Raw genomic sequence first — 6,317 nt, 5'->3', positions numbered from 1 at the left:
TAGAGGTAACCACGAGGCAGGGTCACATTTCTCTATGATAGTGCGATGCCTACAGGTAACCACGAGGAGGGTCTCATTTCTCTACGATCAATGCTTTCCAGCTGGATCCAATCAAAAAAGAAACAGAACATCTCATCACAGAGTTCTTTTCTCCTCGGTGTGGGATTTTTTCCTGGAGCTGACTGCATTTGACCTTTTGGCTCAGTTATTATTGATATCCATGCACGTCGCTTTCTACCATTTATTAAGAAAGCTACGAAGGCAGTGAGTGTGAGGTTTCTGACAGCAGCCCCCGCCATGCCATGTAAGTGGGTTGTATAGATGCCCACATAAATGGGTCAAGAGAAGCAAATCCAGCTTCCCGGGTCCATTATGTGAAATCTTAGGTCCTAAAGAGTTCTGCATCTAGTCAACCCCCAGTGGAAAGACAGCATAAAATACACAACAATTTTACTCTCATTCACCAACTATCATTTTTTTTTTTACTCCATTTTCATCCTAACATTCGTAAGTGAATGAGCATTTTTATTTTTCTCACATTGGGTTTCTATCCACTATAATCTCCTGAAATTGGCCACTGAAGGCCAATATTCACCAGAATATCCTTTTTACCAAATGTAGGCGCATTCCCTCAATTCCCTTTTGTGCTCATTCCGGGTCAGTCATTATGGATATTGTGGAGACTCTCTTCCCTGGAGAAGCCCTGTGTCCCCACCCCTGACTTCTCACAGTAACTCCAGTCCACGCTTCCAACACTCTACAGTCACACCCACTAATACTGAGCTGGACTCAAAGTCAGCTTGTCCTTAGTGATTATAACATTATCCGTATGCATTTGCCTGTCACGTATGTTGTGCAGCACTTTGGCAGGAGTGTGGCAGGTGTGTGGAGGTTGAAGCCATCCTTCCTCACTGTTGCCCAGGTGGTCGCTGTTCTCACCCTTCTTGTCTGATCCTAAGCCTTCTCCGGGGGTCCTTGCCATTCTCAGTGGCAATAAGGGCAAGGGAACAATGGAAATGTCAGGATACCATCGTTTCTAGCAATTCTAGCAAAATTCCTAAAGCCACTCACCACCAGGGTGAGGTCCACCTTCTCCTGGTCCTGAGGATTCTGACCACGCCATAGAGCAACTTCCTGGCAGTGGAGAGGAGAGCCCACACCTCTAATCATCTGCCCCTATCTCATTTCTACACCAGTGACCCAGCATGGCTCCCTGTCTACACCAGTGACCCAGCATGGCTCCGTGTCTACTGCAGTGACCCGGGATGGCTCCGTGTCTACACCAGCGACCCAGCATGGCTCCGTGTCTACAGCAGCAACCCGGGATGGCTCCATGTCTACACCAGCGACCCGGCATGACTCCCTGTCTACACCAGCGACCCAGCATGGCTCTGTGTCTACTGCAGCGACCCGGGATGGCTCCGTGTCTACACCAGCGACCCAGCATGGCTCCGTGTCTACAGACCCGGGATGGCTCCATGTCTACACCAGCGACCCGGCATGACTCCCTGTCTACACCAGCGACCCAGCATGGCTCTGTGTCTACTGCAGCGACCCGGGATGGCTCCATGTCTACACCAGCGACCTGGCATGGCTCCGTGTCTACTGCAGCGACCTGGCATGGCTCCATGTCTACACCAGTGACCCGGCATGGCTTCTCCACTCAGAACAGTCATCTTGGCCAATGGCGCAAAGGCCTCCTGAAACCCTCTCCTGATCTCATATAGTGAGCAGTCACTGAAGACCATTTTCTCATGTTTGCAAGAATGAGGGCCATGTGACCGGCTGGGACTCCCACTGCTAGGCTCATCCCAACTCAGCTAGGCTCCAGAGTGGTCCAGGGCTCAGCTCTTCCTAGGAGCTGCAAAAGTTTGATTTAAAGTAATCTTCTTCACCATGATGTTTTTTTTCTTCTGAGGAGCATGCAATTTTTAATCTTTATTGCTGACCAGGACAACTCAGCAAGGCTTGTAAATTATTCTTCAACACTAAATGTCCTGATGATTGTTCTCCTGTCTTCTAGAAAGGTCCTCATGAAATGCAGTGGGCACCCATTTTTCTATGTAGTACTGTGGTTCTTAGTCCAGCATGGTAAAATCTCTGTTCATTTGTCAGAATCCATCAGCGGTGTTTGGTGGCAGGTGAGGGGATCCTGATGCAGGGCCTTTGAGGGACCAACTGGAAGAAACTCCTCTTTCTCTGGGCTTCCTTCTCATTTTGCAGCCATCCCCCGGGTGACCAGGGGTGCTGCATCACACACAGAGGACTGTGAAGTTAGGGAATGTGCTCATGAAGTGTTGTATTTATTAGACAGCAGAATAAGCACAGACTTAAAGGGGGCCTTTTTATGTGAACTGACTGTCATAAAATTGGGAGGGGTGAGAAAGACAGGGAGAGAAGGCGATGCCACCGTCTGGGTAGCAGGCAAGAATGGAACAAAGCATGCCACACAGATTTGTCATCTCAACACGCGTCCCATAGCAGAGCAAGCCCTTCCTGTGGGTCTGCGGCTTAGCAAGATAGACACCAGAAACCTGGTCTCCCTAGCAGCAGAGGTACAGGCATGTGACCTCGGCTCGGCAAGGTCAGCTCCATGAGAACAGGCTGTGGAGTCACTCAAGGCATCACTCTGCCTGCATCCCATCCGCCATCCTCTCCAGCCTCCCCAGGGAACTCATCTTCCACCCAGTGTCTTCCACCACTTGCCTCTTCTGATTACACCAACCTAGGTGGTTTTCCATAAGAGTAGAACTCAGATTTTAACTGGTGCAAATCAAAAGACATTCTCTCCCATGGATGCCTGCACTCAGAAGTAGAATTGTAAAAGTGCATTTACAGAAAGTTGATGTCACCCATGCACCAGAGTTACAAAGGGCTCTGGAGTGACTCACAGTCCCAAGAAGGCCTCCCAGTGGAAACTTGCTGGGGCACTACTAGACTTTGGGCTCTGGAGGCAAGAGCTGTGTGCATACAGCAAGAAGGTCCCAGCACCCAGTGTGGAACCTGGCACAGAGGAGACGCTCAACAAAGAGTTGCTAGGCTAAATGACTGGGGCAGAGGGGAGATAAATGGGCATCCCAGCTGGGTGGGAGAAGGCAGGGAAGCAGGTAAGAAGCGAACTCTTTCCTTAGTAGTATTACTCTCCAAAACTTCATTTCCACCAAAGGGCTAAATCTAGTCCAAATTATTCTCTTCTACTACATTAGACAATGCAGGTGTAAAAAGCGTAGAAGGCAAGCCAAGGAATGAGGGGCTGAGTTTACTCTGATTCTTTTTCAATCATAAGCAATACCAATCCCACTGTTAGTAAGTCAACCAGTAAAGCCGTGCAGTGTATTCTCAGCACAGCACAGGGAGACATGTGCTGTACTGTGCTTTCACGATCATCAAGTTCATTACCTGTGATGCAGTCACAGAGATAGGCCTTTGGGAAGATTGAGAGCCCTCTCTTTCACTATTCCTGTTACTGTATTGGGTAACAATTCTCCCAGATGATCTGGAATTTTAAAACAGGCTGCAATGAAGACAGAGTATACAAGGCTCCTTCCTTTACCCCATGCCTATAAATTTAAGATTTCTACCTCCAAAGCTAGGAAGGAAGGAGGAAGAGACCATTTACTGGACAACATTTGTCAAACAAGCTATTTTTGGACAGTTAATATCTAATCGTATATACTCTTTCCATGGCTCTGTGATATCCATATCATCAACATCATCATCATTATCATACTTTTTAAGAGAAGGTAGAAAAGTTAAATACCCTATGGTTGCATATCTAGCAAGTAATTAAGGGAGGTAGATTTGAACCATGGCCTCTGGTCCCTTGTTTTGAGCACCACCGTGACTCCAGGCTGCTTCCAGAGGCTTTTCCCAACCTGTTCACTATTTCGTAATAGGCACCATGTCCCATCAGACTAAGCCTGGGACGTTCCTGCATTTTAATCCAAGCAATTCCAAATCCTAGCTGGGGAAGGAGCATCTCTAGACATAGATGATGCATTCCTATGTTTAGTTCATTGTGTCAGGCTTTTTCTGATTGTCTGGAATACAGTTGTGAACATGACAGAACGTGTTCACAGGTGAGGAGAGGGAGTGTGGGGTACATCTCCCCCTGGATCACTACTCCATCCCTTTACCCACAGCCATGGCTGTCAACAGCCAGCCCCTTACCCATGGCCACAGCCCTCAACATGCCCACTGTCACCATTAACCCTTTAGGTCAACGGGTGGTGAAGGTCTCTTGCAGCTGCTAGGCCCTGGGTTTTCCCCTCTCCCTTGTTGCCCTCATTACCCACCCCACTCTATGAAGAGCCCCTTATTAAATTCTGTTCAGCTGCACCCACTGAGGGGCCCCTGATTCCTGATGGGATCCATTCACAACCTGGTTCCTGGACAACACCCAGGAATGGGCAGCTCTGACAGTAGGCTCACGGGCCAGGGCTTCACTCCACACTGAACTGGTCCCAGGACTCCAAGAGGACAGATCCCGTAGTTTAAAACCTTCCCTTTTAATTGTTATCTTTAGTTGACTAGTACTGATATTTTAGAATGTAAATTACCTTTACATTGAAGCATTAATAGTTTCTTCCTCGGTTCAGTGGGGACAATAAGAGAATCCACCTTTGGGGGTTGGTGTGGAGACTACACAAGGTAATGCACACGTACATACAAAGAAAGTGCTCAACAAATCAGCTATTCCTGCTCCTATCATTTATTTTTGAAATGATTATTTTATTGAGAGTTCTATTTCTTATATGGCACAGCTAAATCTTCAAAGAAAAATACCTGATGAATAAAATATGCTGCTAGAACGCCAGGAACTAGGATGTCATTGGAGTACAGAAACCTATTTAATTGTGTTTAATACAACCTTTCCCAAACATTTTATGGATGCTATTAACATTTCCTGGAATCATTAACATTTTCCTGGAGCTAATGTTCTTCAGAAATAATTTGCAAAGGGTTGGTTTGTTTGATTGATGACTTTTGCTCCTTCTTGTCTACTCTTGCTAGGAAGTGGCCTCCTGGGTGGTGGCTGGAAGAAAGGAGGGACAATCGGAGGTGGCTACTGTCCTGAGAGGACAGCTTGAGTGATGCCGGGGACCTGTGCGTGGCGTGGGGCTCTGGACTTCCCCATGATAGAGACATGGGGTGTGGGGCTGCCTCTACCTCCTTCTCTAGGAGGTGGGCGGGAAAGGAGGATTGGGACTGCATTTCTTACAAGATAGTTCTGTCAGATGACAGCTTGGCCTGCAGGAGGTTCGTTGTGTAATAAAATCTGCAACCTACGGAATTGAAGAGGCGACCCAGATGAGCGTGAAGAGGGTCCATGAGATGAGAGGCGGTGGCGGGCAGGTGTGCAGGGAACACTTGTGGGCATGCTCATTGCTGTTGACTTCGATTTAGAGATGTATTTTTCAGCTTTCATTTTGAGCCCTATGTGACATTAATTCCTTCAGAATATCTTTCTTTTCAGCTGGGAATTCTGTTTTTCAAATATATATTTCAAAACAGGATTATTGGGGGAAGTCCAATTTCATTGCATAGAGTTTGTGGAGTGTGTCTTTCCTGCATTTTCCCTTTATCCAGTTTATCATAGAAGAAAATCAATACTATACCATGGTCTTTAATACAATATAGGACAGGGCTCTTTTTTTTAATAAAATCTACTGAGACTGAAAACTGTATACATAATAAATAGGGTAGGTCATCGCCCAGAATGGATCTCTCTTTTTGTAAGAGATTTTTATTTGATTCCTCAGGATTTATTCATGAGGAGGACAAGCAGAAATGTGAGAAATCCAGAAATGCTTTGATGTAGGGTGATATCCACTTTCACGGGGAAGAATGCAGAGTGATACCCACTTCTTCCCTGGAAGCCTCCGGGCCAGTCCTGCCAGGACCTGGGTCTTGTTTGGCTCAGGGCACACAGGCCCAGGGCTGCACAGTGCTGGATCCTAGCACTGTGGCCTGGAGTGTCACTGCACCAGTGCCAGCTACCACAGGGCAGCCTTACCACATCCAGACTTCCCGAAACACCTGCCTCTATGGGTGGGTTTGGAGGTTCTGATATACTACAAGCCTTTTCCTATTCTTAAACAAAATTCATTTATCCAACAAACATTTCTTACCAATCTGATTTTTAAAATGAGATGAAGATTTGGGATCTTGCTGTTTTAATTTGCATTTTCCAAATGACTAGTGAGGCTGAGAAGTTTTCACCTGATTATTGGCCATTTGTATTCTCCTGGGATCCCTTGTCCATTCTTTGAATGCATTCATCTGACTTTTTCTTATTATTTAAAACCTTTGAGGGA

Source organism: Mandrillus leucophaeus, unplaced genomic scaffold, assembly GCF_000951045.1.
Source record: "Mandrillus leucophaeus isolate KB7577 unplaced genomic scaffold, Mleu.le_1.0 Scaffold1071, whole genome shotgun sequence".
In the NCBI taxonomy this organism is placed as follows: Eukaryota; Metazoa; Chordata; class Mammalia; order Primates; family Cercopithecidae; genus Mandrillus; species Mandrillus leucophaeus.
Note: the sequence above shows the minus strand (reverse complement) of the source record.